We start from the raw sequence: 18,645 nt of genomic DNA on the forward strand, positions 1-18,645 counted from the left end.
GATGACTTAGTCTATATACTGAACTCCGTGCATTGAACTCTGTGTATTGAACTCTATGTCCGACCCCTTTTGTAAGTTATGCCGACTAGCTATGTGGTATCTGTCGTGCTCTTTTCATTATGCATGTTTCATCATGAATGACTCTTGTCTATGCAAATTTCTCAATACTGAACTACCCCTGTTATATATTAACAGGATGGTTAGACCAGCTGGTCGTGGTCGTGGCGGCAACGCCCCATCACCGCCTGAGTACATGGCTGGTATGGTCCAACAGCTCGAGATGAATCGCCAGTTCATGGAGAATGTGATGGCTCAGTTCCCTCGTCCCAATATGAATGAGCAGCCAGCCCAAGTAACTCTGCATGATTTCATGCGCCTCAACCCAACCGTGTACCGCAGCTCAACTCAGCCGCTGGATGCTGATGACTGGCTCCGTGACATCACCTATGAGATGGAGTCTGCTGAAGTAGCCCCTGCCCGCTATGTCACCTTTGCTTCCTTCTTTCTGAAGGGAACCGCAGCTCAATGGTGGGACAGCCACAGGCGTACTCTGCTAGTTGGGACAATCATCACCTGGCCAGACTTTCAAGCTGCCTTCTGTGCCCGCTTCATTCCTCAGGGGATCATGGACAGGAAGAAGCGTGAGTTCCGCAACCTCACCCAGGGCAACAAAACTGTGGAAGCTTATCAGCGGGAGTTTCTGGACTTATCCCGCTATGCTGAAGAAGACATTGCAACTGATGCTCGCAGACAGGAGAAGTTCCGTGAAGGCCTTCAAGCTGACATCAAGCTCGCACTTCTAGTGCATGACTTTGCCGATTTCGCCACCTTGGTGAACAAGGCCATCAATGTCGAGACTGGTCTGCAGGAACACCAGAGCTCTCAGAGGCGCAACCGTGACACAGGCTCATCTTCGGGCCCGCCCTTGCAGAAGCGCAAGATATGGATCCCGAACAGCATGTACCGTCCAAATGCACCTGCCCCAAGGCAGTCTTATGCTGCACCTCGTCTGCCAGCTGCTCCAACTAGGCAGCCAAGACTTCCAGCTCCACCACCCGGAGCACCTGTTCCCACTCCCAATAATGGTCTGTGCTACAAGTGTGGTCAACCAGGTCACCTTGCCAGGAACTGCTATCAGAATCAGAACCAGAATCAACTGGCCCTTCCAGCAGCTGGCCGTGGAAACAACCCGCCCCGCAACAACAATGCCAAGTCTTATGGTCGTGTTCATGCCAACCACGTTGATTTGAACGAAGCCCAAGACCAGCCTGCTACTGTGATGGGTACACTCCTCGTAAATTCAGTACCAGCATCCGTTTTATTTGATACAGGTGCATTGCATTCATTCATGTCAGAAGATTTTGCATACAAGCACGATGTTAGATGTGGGCAGATGAACACTTCGGTAGTGGTAAAAACCCCCGCGGGACAATGTCAGACCTCCATGGTTGGCATCGACGTCCCTGTGGAAATCGAAGGGTTGGAATTTCGTGCCTCACCCATTATCCTGAAGTCATCTAACATTGACCTCATTATGGGAATGGATTGGTTAAAGGAGCATACTGCTTCTATCGTTTGCACCACTAAGACTGTCCATCTGCTACACCCTTCTGATGAAATAATTAGCTACGATGCTCATCTGGTTCAGAATGCCGAGGCCAGGCTTTATGCCTTAAACGCATTGAACGCTGCACCACTCAAGGGCATTGAAAACATTCCCGTCGTGCATGAATTCCTAGACGTCTTTCCTGAAGAACTTCCAGGGATTCCCCCTGCTAGAGCTGTCGAATTCGTCATCGACTTGAAACCAGACACCACTCCTATAGCCAAGCGACCCTACAAGATGCCGCCGCATGAACTCCTTGAGCTTAAGGAGGAAATCGATAAGTCTCTTCGCAGTGGTTTCATTCGCCCAAGTTGCTCTCCTTGGGGAGCACCTTCTCTCTTTGTCAAGAAGAAGGATGGGACAAACCGATTGGTCCAAGACTACTGTCCTATAAACCAAGCTACAATTCAGAATAAGTATCCTCTACCTCGGACCAATGATCTGTATGATCAACTGGCTGGTTCATCAGTGTTCTCTAAACTCGACTTGAGGTTGGGTTACCATCAGATCTGTGTTCGTGAAGAGGATATCCCAAAGACTGCCTTTGTGACTCGATATGGTTCATACGAGTACACCGTCATGTCTTTTGGCTTAACCAATGCTCCAGCCACCTTCTCTCGCCTGATGAACTATATATTCATGGATTACCTCGACAAGTTCGTCGTGGTTTATCTGGATGATATTCTGGTATTTTCCCAGAACGAAGAGGAACATGCTGAACATCTTCGTCTTGTGTTGGAAAAGCTACGAGAGCATCAACTATACGCCAAGTTCTCCAAATGTGAATTCTGGCTTCCCGAAGTAACCTATCTCGGGCATGTCATCTCTAAGGATGGTATTGCCGTCAACCCTGAACGAGTCCAGGCTATTCTTGATTGGACTCCTCCGAAGAACGTTAAGCAAGTCAGAAGTTTTCTCGGTCTCACCAGCTATTGCCGTTGATTCGTCGAGAACTTCTCCAAGATCGCCAGGCCCCTGACTAACCTATTGCATAAGGGCGTCAAGTTCCAATGGACAGACAAATGTCAGGAAAGCTTCCAGGCACTCAAAGACAAGTTGACTTCTGCCCCAGTACTAGCTCCACCTGATACTAAGAAGGACTTCGTCATTTACTGCGACGCTTCCCGTCAAGGATTAGGCTGTGTCCTAATGCAGGAGCGCAAAGTGATTGCCTATGCCTCTCGACAATTGCGCCCTCACGAAGAGAACTACCCAGTTCACGACCTCGAGCTTGCTGCTGTTATCCATTCACTAAAACAGTGGCGACATTACCTTCTCGGTAATCGTTGCGAGATCTTCACCGACCACCAAAGTCTGAAGTATCTATTTACTCAGCCAGACCTGAACCTCCGTCAGCAGAGATGGATGGAGATTGTTGCAGACTTTGACTTGGGTATTTCCTATACACCAGGCAAGGCTAATGTAATGGCTGATGCCTTGAGCCGCAAGTCTTACTGCAACCACCTCCAGGTTCACAAAGTTCAGCCCTCACTTGTTGAGGAATTCAGGAAGCTGAACCTCCATATTGTTCCTCCAGGTGCTCTCACTCCCCCTCCTCCTGAGAGCCGCAAGATGAATCTCCGTGTTGTTTCCCAGGGTTCCCTCTATACCCTGGCTGTCGAACCCGATCTCATGAGCTCCATCAAGACATTACAGGGATATGACTCTGAAGTCCACAAGATTAAGCACGACCTCAAAGAAGGAAAGCCATCATTCTTCACTATTGCTGATGATGGCGCCTTGTACTTCAAAGGCCGCCTAGTGGTGCCATGTAAGAAGGAAAACCTGAATATGACTCAGGAGGTTATGAAAGAAGCTCATGATACGCCTCTACGTATCCATCCTGGTAGTACAAAGATGTACCAAGACATCCGCCAGAGATTCTGGTGGTCTAACATGAAGCAAGACATTGCTCGTTATGTTGCTGAATGTGACATTTGCCGTCGTATCAAAGCAGAACATCAAAGGCCTGCTGGAACTCTGCAACCTATCTCTATTCCTGAATGGAAATGGGACCATGTCGAGATGGACTTCGTCACTGGATTTCCCAAATCGCAGAAAGGTAATGATGCTATTCTTGTCGTCATTGACCGACTTTCTAAAGTTGCATATTTTCTGGCGGTCAAAGAAACGATCACTGCTAGTTAGCTTGCAACTCTCTATATGTCCAGAATTGTTTCACTTCACGGTATTCCACTGGTTATCAGTTCGGACCGTGGCAGCTTATTCACTTCAAGATTCTGGGCAAGTTTCCAAGAAGCTATGGGAACTCATCTGTCATTCAGTACTGCGTTTCATCCGCAGTCGCAAGGGCAAGTTGAACGTGTCAACCAAATTCTCGAAGACATGCTTCGAGCTTGTGTTATTTCCTTCGGCAAGAAATGGGAGGAATCTCTCCCGTATGCCGAGTTCTCTTATAATAATAGCTATCAAGCTAGTCTGAAGATGGCCCCCTTTGAAGTGTTATATGGACGAAAGTGCCGTACCCCTCTGAACTGGTCAGAAACTGGGGAACGTCCACTCTTTGGTCCGGATATTATCCAACATGCCGAAGAACAAGTCCGCATTATTCGCGAGAATCTCAAGACTGCTCAGTCGCGTCAGAAGAGTCAGTATGACCGTAAACATAAGGACATGGTCTATCAAACTGGCGAAAAGGCCTATCTTCAAGTTACACCAATGAAGGATGCTCACCACTTCTGGATCAAGGGCAAACTAGCTCCTCGCTATATTGGCCCATTCACTATTCTCGAAAGGCGTGGAAAGGTGGCATACCAACTGAAACTTCCGCCAAACCTTTCTCAGGTTCACGATGTGTTCCACGTGTCACAGCTTCGCCGTTGCTTCAAGGACCCAATCCGAGGAGTGGATCATGAAGTGCTCGAATTGCAACAGGACCTCTCCTATAAAGAGCATCCGGTCCGCATTCTCGACCAAGCTGAACGCCGCACACGTCAGAAAGCGATCAAGTTCCTCAAAGTTCAGTGGTCGCACCATTCTGAAGATGAAGCCACTTGGGAACGAGAGGATCGTCTGCGTGATGAATACCCCGCACTCTTTCCTTCTACCTCCTAAATCTCGGGACGAGATTTCTTATAGTGGAGGAGATTTGTAACGCCCGGATAATTATGCTACAGTAGAACTCTCCTAAGGATGCCATGTCATCTACGTTACTGTTGCTAATCAAGTGGTAGTTCAAAACCCTTGCAAATTCAAAAATGAATTAGCGACAAACACCCAAAGTTTTCAAAAGTCAAAACAAAAATGTTCGAGGGTTGCCAATATTGCATCGGTAATTATGGTGAAGTAAACACATTTTTATAAAATGCCTAAATACTTTTAAATGAATTTAAACAGAAAAGAAATAATAAAGAAAATACTAAAGGGCAAAATAAAGAAAACCCCCTTCCCCCCTGGGCCGAAAGGCCCAGCTGGCCAGCAGCCAGCCACCCAACCGGCCCAACTCCCCGCACCGCACCCTCTCCCCGTTCCTCGGTTCTGCGCCGCTACAGGGCGCGGTCGCCACCGGACCCCCCTCGCCGGTGCCGCGGGGGGATAAGATCGCCAGCGCCCCCTCGCCTCCTCGATCCCGCCTCCCACTCGCCCCCACACTCGCCCTCGGCCCCCGTGCCTCTCCTTATCCCCTCCAGACCCACCGCGCTCTCCTCCGCGTTCCCCCACCACGCCCGAACACCGTCATGGAACCGCCGCCGTGAATCGCGCGGCCACAGCCATCGCTTCGCCGCGCCTGCGTGTCCGTCGACGCCTCTATCGTCTTCCTCGTCCACCGGAGGCCTCAGCTGGAGCGGGGGAGCCCCGAATCACCGGATCCCCTTCGTCCACGTCTCCAGCTGCTGCGTTCTTCACCAACTCCGACGACGCCTTCTGCAGCTACTAAGCCACCCAAGGGCCATCTTGCGTGCCGCACGGTGAGCTCCCCATCTCCCGGCCATCTTCGTTAGCCCCCTCGCGCACCGTAGCTGCCCCGTCGCCGTTGCCGTGAGCACGTCGCCGCGGATCGCCTCACCACCGTGGCCATGGCCTCTGTCGTGCTCGCCTGAGCACGGCATCGTGCTCCTGATGCTCACCGGAGCCCTACGCGCCCGCGCACTAGCCTCCCCGTGCCTCCTAGCATGTTTCCCGCCGGGGACCCGACTACGCCGCCGCCTGCGCGCGTCGCCAGCGCCCTTCCGGTGACCAAATGGCCACGGGGCCGAGCCCTTTGTGCTCAGCGCGTCGCGCAGCTCCGCCCTAGCCTTCCCGTCAGCCCCGACGCGCGCTGCGTCGCCGTCTTCCTCTCACGCCCGAACCACCTCGACGCCGTCGAGCCTGTAGCACTCGATTCCGGCCACCCCCGTCGACGTGCTCCCCTCCACCGGACGCGGCGCGAAGAGGCAGTTCCAGAGGGCCTGGCCATGCTCGATTTGGTGCCCCATGGGCGAAATCCGACGCTCGCCCGAGCCGTGCCGCCGCGTTTTGCCTCGCCGGCGTCGTTCCGGCGCCGTCCGCCGACGTGGCTAGGCGGCCCCACCTCCTGGGTCACTGCCAGTGGGCCATGGGGGCCCCGTTGACTGGATTGACCCAGTCAACGTGCTGACGGGGCAGCCCAGTGGCACTGACATGCGGGGCCCATGCCATAAACAAATAAAATAAATAGATAATTGGCTAATTAATTAAATAAGTTAATTAAAACCTAATCTCTCGCTGACTACCGGGCCCCACCCACTAATTAGCCTATTTAGTTAGTTTTAAAACCCTGTTAGTACCCTGTCAATGACATGTGGGTCCCACTGGACCCACCTGTCTAGTTTGACTGGTCAACCGACCAATTGACATGCTGACATCACTCTGATGTCATGCTGACGTCATCATTTACTATTCTGGATAATGTTGGATTTAAATAATTAACTAAATTCCTAAAAATGATTAAATCTTTAGAAAATCATATCTTTTAAACAGTAACTCGGATGAAGATACTTTCTACATGAAAGTTGATCAGAACGACGAGACGAACCCGGATAAGCAGCCCATTCGTCCACCACACACCTCTAACATATCAAACATGCAACTTTCCCCCTTCGGTTCATCTGTCCGAAAATGCGAAACACCGGGAATACTTTCCCGGATGTTTCCCCCCTTTGTCGGTATCACCTACTATCGCGATTGGGCACACCTAGCATCGTTACTTGTCATGTCATGCATCGATATGCATTTGTTTGCATTGTATTCATTGTTGCTTCCCCCTCTTCTCTCCGGTAGACCACGAGACCGACGCTGCTGCTGCCCAGTTCGACTACGGAGTTGACGACCCCTCCTTCTTGCCAGAGCAACCAGGCAAGCCCCCCCCCTTGATCACCAGATATCGCCTATTCTCCTCTATACTGCTTGCATTAGAGTAGTGTAGCATGTTACTGCTTACCGTTAATCCTATTCTGATGCATAGCCTGTCATTGTTGCTACAGTCATTGATACCTTACCCGCAATCCTAAATGCTTAGTATAGGATGCTAGTTTATCATCATTGGCCCTACATTCTTGTCAGTCTGCCTTGCTATACTATAGGGTCGTGATCACTCGGGAGGTGATCACGGGTATATATTATACATACTTACATACTATACAGATGGTGACTAAAGTCGGATCAGCTCGAAGAGTACCCGCGAGTGATTCACGGATTGGGGGCTGAAAGGACCTTTGTCCCGACGGCCCTCTGTGTGGATCTTTGTGGTGGAGCGACAGGGCAGGTTGAGACCACCTAGGAGACAGGTGGGCCTGGCCCTGTTCGGCGTTCGCGGATACTTAACACGCTTAACGAGATCTTGGTATTTGATCTGAGTCTGGCCATTTGGTCTATACGCACTAACCATCTACGCGGGAGTAGTTATGGGTATCCCGGCATCGTGGTATCAGCTGAAGCCTTCTTGACGTCAGCGACTGAGCGGCGCGCGCCGGGTTGGACTGCGTTAACGCAACTTCCTTTGTAATGGAGGTTGCTAGGTCTGCTCACCGGCCGCGTACGCAACGTGCAGGTGTGCAATGGGCGATGGGCCCAGACCCCTGCGCGCATAGGATTTAGACCAGCATGCTGACCTCTCTGTTGTGCCTAGGTGGGGCTGCGACGTGTTGATCTTCCGAGGCCGGGCATGACCCAGGAAAGTGTGTCCGGCCAAATGGGATCAAGCGTGTTGGGTTATGTGGTGCACCCCTGCAGGGAAGTTAATCTATTCGAATAGCCGTGATCTTCGGTAACAGGACGACTTGGAGTTGTACCTCGACCTTATGACAACTAGAACCGGATACTTAATAAAACACACCCTTCCAAGTGCCAGATACAACCCGGTGATCGCTCTCTAACAAGGCGACGAGGAGAGGATCCCCTGGTAGGATTATGCTATGCGATGCTACTGGAGATGCTACTTGGAGATGCTACTTGGAGATGCTACTTGGAGGACTTCAATCTACTCTCTTCTACATGCTGCAAGACAGAGGCTGCCAGAAGCGTAGTCTTCAATAGGAATAGCTATCCCCCTCTTATTCTGGCATTCTGCAGTTCAGTCCACTGATATGGCCTCCTTACACATGTACCCATGCATATGTAGTGTAGCTCCTTGCTTGCGAGTACTTTGGATGAGTACTCACGGTTGCTTTCTCCCTCTTTTCCCCCTATTCCTTCTACCTGGTTGTCGCAACCAGATGTTGGAGCCCAGGATCCAGACGCCACCATCGACGATGACTCCTACTACACCGAAGGTGCCTACTACTACGTGCAGCCCGCTGATGACGACCAGGAGTAGTTAGGAGGATCCCAGGCAGGAGGCCTGCGCCTCTTTCGATCTGTATCCCAGTTTGTGTTAGCCATCTATGGCTACTTGTTTACTTATGTCTGTACTCAGATATTGTTGCTTCCGCTGACTCGTCTATGATCGAGCACTTGTATTCGAGCCCTCGAGGCCCCTGGCTTGTATTATGATGCTTGTATGACTTATTTATGTTTTTAGAGTTGTGTTGTGATATCTTCCCGTGAGTCCCTGATCTTGATCGTACACATTTGCATGCATGATTAGTGTACAATTGAATCGGGGGCGTCACACGCATGATCCCGTGACTAACTCCTTAGTCACATTGAGCTCATTATTATGATGCATTACCGAGTGGGCCCATAAATACCTCTCCGTCATACTGAGTGACAAATCCCAGTCTCGATTCGTGCCAACCCAACAGACACTTTCGGAGATACCTGTAGTGCACCTTTATAGTCACCCAGTTACGTTGTGATGTTTGATACACCCAAAGCACTCCTACGGTATCCGGGAGTTGCACAATCTCATGGTCTAAGGAAATGATACTTGACATTAGAAAAGCTCTAGCAAACGAACTACACGATCTTGTGCTATGCTTAGGATTGGGTCTTGTCCATCACATCATTCTCCTAATGATGTGATCCCGTTATCAATGACATCCAATGTCCATGGTCAGGAAACCATGACCATCTATTGATCAACAAGCTAGTCAACTAGAGGCTTACTAGGGACATGTTGTGGTCAATGTATTCACACATGTATTATGGTTTCCGGATAATACAATTATAGCATGAACAATAGACAATTATCATGAACAAGGAAATACAATAATAACCATTTTATTATTGCCTCTATGGCATATTTCCAACAGTCTCCCACTTGCATTAGAGTCAATGATCTAGTTCACATCACTATGTGATTGTAATGAATCCAACACCCATAGGGTTTGTTCATATCTTGCTTGTGAGAGGGGTTTATTATTCAATGGGTCTGAAACTTTCAGATCCATGTGTGCTTTGCAAATCTCTATGTCATCTTGTAGATGCAGCTACCACGCGCTACTTTGAGCTATTCCAAATAACTGCTCTATTGTACGAATCCGGTTTACTACTCAGAGTCATCCGGATTAGTGTCAAAGTTTGTATCGACGTAACCCTTTACGACGAACTCTTTTACCACCTCCATAATCGAGAAAATTCCTTAGTCCACTAGTTACTAAGGATAAGTTCGACCACTGTCATGTGATCTATTCCTGGATCACTCTTGTACCCCTTGACTAACTCATGGCAAGGCACACTTCAGGTGCGATACACATCATAGCATACTATAGATCTTACGTCTAAAGCATAGGGGACGACCTTCGTCCTTTCTCTCTCTTCTGCTGTGGTCAGGTCTTGAGTCTTACTCAATACTCACACCTTGTAACACAGCTAAGAACTCCTTCTTTGCTGATCTATTTTGAACTCCTTCAAAATCTTGTCACGGTATGTATTCATTTGAAAGTAATATTAAGCGTTTTTGATCTATCCTTATAGATCTTGATGGTCAATGTTCAAGTAGCTTAATCCAGGTTTTCCATTGAAAAACACTTTTCAAATAACCCTGCATGCTTTCCAGAAATTCTACATCATTTCTGATCAACAATATGTTAACAACATATACTCATAAAAAATTCTATAGTGCTCCCACTCACTTCTTTGGAAATACAAGTTTCTCATAAACTTTGTCTAAATCCAAAATCTTTGATCATCTCATCAAAGTGTACATTCCAACTCCGAGATGCTTACTCCAGTCCTTAGAAGGATTGCTGGAGCTTTGCATACTTGTTAGCATATTTCAGGATTGACAAAACCTTCTGGTTGTATCACATACAACCTTTCCTCAAGAAAATCGTCGAGGAAACAATGTTTTGACATCCTATCTACAAGATTTCATAAATAATGCAGTAACTACTAACATAACTCCAATAGACTCTTAGCATCGCTACGAGTGAGAAAGTATCATCGTAGTCAACTCCTTGAACTTGTCGGGAAACATCTTAACAACAAGTCAAGCTTTCTTGATGGTGACACTTACCATCATTGTCTGTCTTCCTTTTAAAATCCATCTGCACCCAACAGCCTTACGACCATCAAGTGGTTCTTTCAAAGTCTATACTTTCTTTTATACATGGATCCTCTCTCGGCTTTTATGGCCTCGAGCCATTCTTCGGAATCCGGGCCCATCATCGCTTCTCCATAGCTCGTAGGTTCATTGTTGTCTAGCAACATGACTTCCAAGATAGGATTACGTACCACTCTGAAGTAGTACGCATCCTTGTCGACCTATGAGGTTTGGTAGTGACTTGATCCGAAGTTTCATGATCACTATCATAAGCTTCCACTTCAATTGGTGTAGGTGCCACAGGAACAACTTCCTGTGCCCTGCTACACACTAGTTGAAGTGACGGTTCAATAACCTCATCAAGTCTCCACCATCCTCCCACTCAATTCTTTCGAGAGAAACTTTTCCTCGAGAAAGGACCTGTTTCTAGAAACAATCACTTTTGCTTCCGGATCTAAAATAGGAGGTATACCCAACTGCTTTGGGTATTCTCTGAAGATGCATTTATCCGCTTTGGGTTCGAGCTTATCAGCCTGAAACTTTTTCACATAAGGGTCGCAACCCCAAACTTTTAAGAAACGACAGCTTAGGTTTCTCTAAACCATAGTTCATACGGTGTCGTATCAACGGAATTGTGTGGTGCCCTATTTAAAGTGAGTGCAGTTGTCTCTAATGCCTAACCCATAAACGATAGGGGTAATTCGATAAGAGACATCATGGTATGCACCATATCCAAAAGGGTGCAGTTATGATGTTCGGACACACCATCACACTATGGTGTTCCAGGCGGTATTAGTTGTGAAACAATTTCCACAATGTCTTAATTGTGTGCCAAACTTGTAACTCAGATATTCATCTCTATGATCATATCATAGACATTTTATCATCTTGTCACGACGATCTTCAACTTCACTCTGAAATTACTTGAACCTTTCAATAATTCAGACGTGTGTTTCATCAAGTAAATATACTCAGCATCTACTCAAATCATCTGTGAAGTAAGAACATAACAATATCCACTGCGTGCCTCAGCACTCATTGGACTGCACACATCAAAATGTATTACTTCCAACAAGTTGCTTTCTTGTTCCATCTTACTGAAAACGAGGCCTTTCAGTCATCTTGCCCATGTGGTATGATTTGCATGTCTTAAGTGATTCAAAATCAAGTGAGTCCAAATGATCCATTTGTATGGAGTTTCTTCATGCATATCTACCAATAGACATGGTTCGCATGTCTCAATCTTTTCAAAAACGAGTGAGTCCAAAGATCCATCAACATGGAGCTTCTTCATGCGTTTTATACCAACATGACTCAAATGGCAGTGCCACAAGTATGTGGTACTATCATTACTATCTTATATCTTTTGGCATGAACATGTGTATCACTATGATCGAGATTCAATAAACCATTTATTTTAGGTGCAAGACCATTGAAGGTATTATTCAAGTAAACAGAGTAACCATTATTCTCCTTAAATGAATAGCCGTATGGCGATAAACATAATCCAATCATGTCTATGCTCAACGCAAACACCAAATAAGAATTATTTAGGTTTAACACCAATCTCGATGGTAGAGGGAGCGTGCGATGTTTGATCACATCAACCTTGGAAACACTTCCAACATATCGTCAACTCACCTTTAGCTAGTCTCCGTAGCCTTTTATTTCGAGTTACTAACACTTAGCAACCGAACCAGTATTTATTACCCTGGTGCTACTAGGAGTACTAGTAAAGTACACAATAATATAATGTATATTCAAAATACTTCTGTCGACCTTGCCAGCCTTCTCATCCACCAAGGATCTAGGGTAGTTCTGCTTCAGTGACCGTTCCCCTCATTATAGAAGCACTTAGTCTCGGGTTTGGTTCAACCTTGGGTTTCTTCACTAGAGCAGCAACTGATTTGCCGTCTCATGAAGTATCCCTTCTTTCCCTTGCCCTTCTTGAAACTAGTGGTTTAACCATCAACAATTGATGCTCCTACTTGATTTCTACTTTCACGGTGTCAAACATCACGAGTTGCTCAAGGATCATCATGTCTATCCCTGATATGTTATAGTTCATCACGAAGCTCCAATAGCTTGGTGGCAGTGACTATGGAGAGCCATCACTATCTCATCTGGAAGATTAACTCCCACTCGATTCAAGCGATTGCAGTACTCAGACAATCTGAGCACATGCTCAACGATTGAGTTTTTCTCCCTTAGTTTGCAGGCTTAAGAAACTTGTCAGAGGTCTCATACCTCTTGACGTGGGCACTAGTCTGAAATTCCAATTTCAGTCTTTGGAACATCTCATATGTTCTGCGACGTTTCAAAAACGTCTTTGGTGCCACAATTCTAAACCGTTAGTATTACGTACTGAACTATCATGTAGTCATCAAAACGTGTATGTCAGATGTTTCCCAACATCTACAGATGATGCTCGAGGTTCAACACACTGAGCGGTGCATTAAGGACATAACCCTTCTGTGCAGCAATGAGGACAATCCTCAGTTCACGGACCCAGTCCGCATAATTTCTACTGTCAACTCTCAACTAAATTTTCTCTAGGAACATATCTAAAACAGCAGAACCAAAGCGTGAGCTACGACATAATTTGCAAAGACCTTTTTGACTATGTTCATGATAATTAAGTTCATCTAATCAAATTATTCAATGAACTCCCACTTAGATAGACATCCCTCTAGTCATCTAAGTGATACATGATCTGAGTCAACTAGGCCGGGTCCGATCATCACATGAGACGGACTAGTCATCATCGGTGAACATCTTCATGTTGATCATATCCACTATATGACTCATGTTCTACCTTTCGGTCTTCCGTGTTCCGAGGCCATGTCTGTACATGCTAGGCTCGTCAAGTCAACCTAAGTGTATTGCATGTGCAAAATCTGGCTTACACCCGTTGTATTCGAACGTTAGAATCTATCACACCCGATCATCACGTGGTGCTTCAAAACAACGAACCTTCGCAACGGTGCACAGTTAGGGGGAACACTTTCTTGAAATTATTGCGAGGGATCATCTTATTTATGCTACCGTCGTTCTAAGCAAATAAGATGTAAACATGACAAACATCACATGCAAATCATAAAGTGACATGATATGGCCAATATCATCTTGCGCCTTTGATCTCCATCTTCGAGGCGCAACATGAACACCATCGTCACCGGCATGACACCATGATCTCCATCATCATGATCTCCATCATCGTGTCTTCATGAAGTTGCCTCGCCAACTATTACTTCTACGACTATGGCTAACGGTTAGCAATAAAGTAAAGTAATTACATGGCGTTTTCATTGACACGCATGTCAGAAATAAATTAAGACAACTCCTATGGCTCCTACCGGTTGTCATACTCATCGACATGCAAGTCGTGATTCCTATTACAAGAACATGATCAATCTCATACATCACATATATCATTCATCACATCCTTTTGGCCATATCACATCACATAGCATACCCTGCAAAAACAAGTTAGACGTCCTCTAATTGTTGTTGCATGTTTTATGTGGCTGCTATGGGTTTCTAGCAAGAACGTTTCTTACCTACGCAAAACCACAACGGTGATATGCCAATTGCTATTTACCCTTCATAAGGACCCTTTTCATCGAATCCGATCCGACTAAAGTGGGAGAGACAGACACCCGCCAGCCACCTTATGCATCAAGTGCATGTCAGTCGGTGGAACCTGTCTCACGTAAGTGTACGTGTAAGGTCGGTCCGGGCCGCTTCATCCCACAATGCCGCCGAATCAAGATAAGACTAGTAACGGTAAGCAAATTGAACAAATCATCGCCCACAACTGCTTTGTGTTCTACTCCTGCATAGAATCTACGCATAGACCTAGCTCATGATGCCACTGTTGGGGAACGTAGCAATAATTAAAAAAATTCCTACGTGTCACCAAGATCAATCTAGGAGATGCTAGCAACGAGAGAGAGGGAGTGCATCTTCATACCCTTGAAGATCGCTAAGCGGAAGCGTTACAAGAACGCGGTTGATGGAGTCGTACTCATGGCGATTCAAATCGCGGAAGATCCGATCTATTGCCGAACGGACGGCGCCTCCGCGTTCAACACACGTACAGCCCGGGGACGTCTCCTCCTTCTTGATCCAGCAAGGGGAGAGGAGAAGTTGAGGGAGAACTCCAGCAGCACGACGGCATGGTGGCAATGGAGCTCGTGGTTCTCTAGCAGGGCTTCGCCAAGCACTATGGAGGAGGAGGAGGTGTAGGAGGAGGGAGGGCTGCGCCAGGGAAGAGGTGCGGCTGCCCTCCCACCCCTCCACTATATATAGGGGCAAGGGGAGAGGGGAACGCGCCCTAGGGTTTCCCCTAGGGGCGGCGGCCTGGCAGATTGGATCTCCCTAGGGAAAATCCTAGGGAGACTTGCCCCCCAAGCCAAGCAGGTGGAGGCTTGCCTCCCAAGCCAGGTGGAGGCGCCCCACCTCCCCATGTAACGTGGGAAAGGGTGTGGGGGGCGCACCACCCCTTAGTGGGCTGGTTTGCACCTTCCCCTTTGGCCCATGAGGCCCTCCAACACTTGCCCGGGCTCCCGAAACACCTTTCAGTCATGCTGGCCATAGCCTGGTACCCCCGGAACACTTCCGGACTCCAATACCCTTCGTCCAATATATCGATCTTCACCGCCGGACTATTCCGGAACTCCTCGTGATGTCCGAAATCTCATCCGGGACTCCAAACTACCTTCGGTAACCACATACTATTTCCCATAACAACTCTAGCGTCACCGAACCTTAAGTGTGTAGACCCTACGGGTTCGGGAACCATGCAGACATGACTGAGACACCTCTCCGACCAATAACCAATAGCGGGATCTGGATACCCATATTGGCTCCCACATGTTCCATGATGATCTCATCGGATGAACCACAATGTCGGGGATTCGATCAATCCCGTATTCAATTCCCTTTGTCAATCGGTATGTTACTTGCCCGAGATTCGATCGTCGGTATCCCAATACCTCGTTCAATCTTGTTACCGGCAAGTCACTTTACTCGTTCTGTAACGCATGATCACGTGACTAACTCCTTAGTCACATTGAGCTCATTATGATGATGCATTACCGAGTGGGCCCATAGATACCTCTCCGTCATATGGAGTTACAAATCCCAGTCTCGATTCGTGCCAACCCAACAGACACTTTCGGAGATACCTGTAGTGCACCTTTATAGTCACCCAGTTACGTTGTGATGTTTGATACACCCAAAGCACTCCTACGGTATCCGGGAGTTGCACAATCTCATGGTCTAAGGAAATGATACTTGACATTAGAAAAGCTCTAGCAAACGAACTACACGATCTTGTGCTATGCTTAGGATTGGGTCTTGTCCATCACATCATTCTCCTAATGATGTGATCCCGTTATCAATGACATCCAATGTCCATGGTCAGGAAACCATGACCATCTATTGATCAACGAGCTAGTCAACTAGAGGCTTACTAGGGACATGTTGTGGTCTATGTATTCACACATGTATTATGGTTTCCGAATAATACAATTATAGCATGAACAATAGACAATTATCGTGAACAAGGAAATACAATAATAACCATTTTATTATTGCCTCTAGGGCATATTTCCAACACATAGAACTTCAGACCAAAGATATCGGAGCCAGATGCAGCCAATTGTCTGATGAAGAAGTCTTGAGCATTGAAGCTGATGCCATTGAAGATATACAAAACCAATGTCTTCATTGCTCCTTCAAGCTTCGCTGCAGGAGAATGTCCCTTGATAGGCCATAGAGTTCGCCTGATGATATGATAAATAGTGCGGGGCAGATACTCTAGGTCTTCAACAAAAGAACTCCTTGGGATAGTCAGCGTCATGGGGCAGTGGCTTCATCATGCTCAGCATTTGGCTCATTTTAGGATCTGGCTTCTGGAAGATTCTCTCCGAAGCATTCTGGTGTATCTGACAACCTGGTTCATAGTGTTCGCCAGGAGTGGGCAGGGCAGTAAGCTCAATGATGTCTTGGGCTTTAGCTTGATGGTGTACATCGCCTGTCATCCACTCAAGGATCCAAGTCTTCGGACCCCTGTTGTAGCCGCGAATGTGGAGGGTAGCATAAAATTGTAGCAAAAGCTCTTCATTCCAATGTTCTTTGGCAGTCACAAATTGTAGAAGGCCAGCATCTCTGAAGCAGTCAAGGGCTTCCTCTAGGCAGGGCAGACCAGCCATGGCTTCGCAGTCTAGATGCATACGAGGAAAAATGCGCCCCTGATTGTATAAGATGCAGGAATAGTAACTGCGCTGCTGATAACTCCAGAACCTATCAGATGATATTCTTGGCTTGGAATATGGGTCTTGGCACTTCAAAGAAGGTGTTGTGTGCTATGAAGCCATTTACAATGAAAGATCCTGGTGAAGTGCAGTACCTGGAAACCTTGGCAGCCTTAGCTTCGGCTTTTGGACCGGAGGCCTGTGCTCTACATGATAGTCAAATTGCGGACCAGCAGCAGGTGGAGGAACCAGAATGGGCCAGTGGACGGTAACAAGCTAACCACGATCATATGCTTGCTCGATGGTCTGTGGCCTTGGAGGTGGTACAGGAGCAGAGGCATGGGCTTCAAGTTGCAGATTTGCTTCAGATGCAGCATTGGCTTCAGGTGCATTCACTTCTGGCACCACATTAGCTTCAAACGCCACATTAGCTACGAACATGACAACGTCATTGGCTTCGGTATTGGTGTTAGTGGCCACCTCAGTATTTTCAACCTCCACTCGAGTAGCTGGACCGGCGATGAGTTTGCTGTTAGTCAGAACAGGCGATGATACCATGTTCTTCTCGATCTAAGGAAGGACTTCATCATCTTCAACATTGTCTTGGGGACCAATGTCTTCAGCTACAGTGGGGTCAACAGCTAGATCTTCTTCATCTCCAGGAGCCTCTGTGGTAGCAGGATCATGAACTATCAACTGGTGCTCACGGTGTTCAAACGTAGGACGAGCAACTGAGATTGGTTCGATGAGAAGGGGCTCTGTGGGAGCAACCCGATCTTTCTTCTTGGTTTTTCTTTTCTTGGTTGGTGGAGCGTCATCAATGGTGTTCTTGGTCTTGCGCTTATGGGCTTCGGCTTCAGCTGCCCTTTTTTTCTTAAGTTCTGAAGCAGCTGTGGGGACCTTAGGCTGCGAGCCTGTCATACTGGCAGGGAATATAATGTGAGGTTCTTCCTGCCTTGATGCTTTAGCTTGGGCCATAGCAGGCTTCTTCTTCTTCTTGGCAGCCATTCTGGGGTCGATGCTAGGTCGCCCCAGAGCCTTGCGCTTTTCTGCTTCATTGTGAGCTTGAACACTTTTCTCGGCAAAGTACTTCATTCTCTCTCTTGAACCCTTTGCTTCCTGGCGTTTCTGGTGGAACTGCTCTTTGAGCTCATGCAGCGTTTGCTTGAAGCTTTGAACATCAGCCACACTGATATTGGCCACATTCTTCTTGAACTGAGCCTTCTCATAATCAATTTTGTTCTTCAATTCAACAATCTTCTGAGCTAGAGCCAGCTCAGAAGCAATGGCACTGTGGAAAGAGACACTTATGCCAATTGGAAGCTCAAGGTCATCGAGGTTGATGCTGGGGTTTTCAAACCATTCATCAATGAAGTTATTTAAGATATCCACATCAAATAGGGGTAGATCATTGAAGATCTCCGCCTCTTCCTTGCTCTTTATCAGCAACTCAAGAGCATTATCGCCAAGATCGTCGTCACTTGACAGATCAATGGCTTCATTCTCGTTCCTCAGAACGGCAGCTGGGGTCAGTGCTTGACCAGAAATTTGGATGGGCTTCTTCTTCTTCTCAGTCTTGGAGATGTGAGAGAGATCTTCAGACTACACATTGGCTTCAGGAGGTGTAGTGGCCAGAGGCTTCGCATGCGAAGCTTTTGGTGCAGAGGAGGGCTTTGAGGCCTTTGGTTTCTTCTGCTTCTGTGGCTTGGGAGGAGCAGGCGCTTCATCAGAATCAACGTCATCTGCAGAGTGATCCACGACTGCCCCTGAACAACAATGTGTGAGATGAGACTATCAAGGTTGTAGAAAGGCCCGATGATATTGGGTTCGGCATCATGGGTGCCATCGGCACGAGGAGCAGATGGACCCGGGTTGAA

Source organism: Triticum dicoccoides, chromosome 3A (genome assembly GCF_002162155.2).
Source record: "Triticum dicoccoides isolate Atlit2015 ecotype Zavitan chromosome 3A, WEW_v2.0, whole genome shotgun sequence".
In the NCBI taxonomy this organism is placed as follows: Eukaryota; Viridiplantae; Streptophyta; class Magnoliopsida; order Poales; family Poaceae; genus Triticum; species Triticum dicoccoides.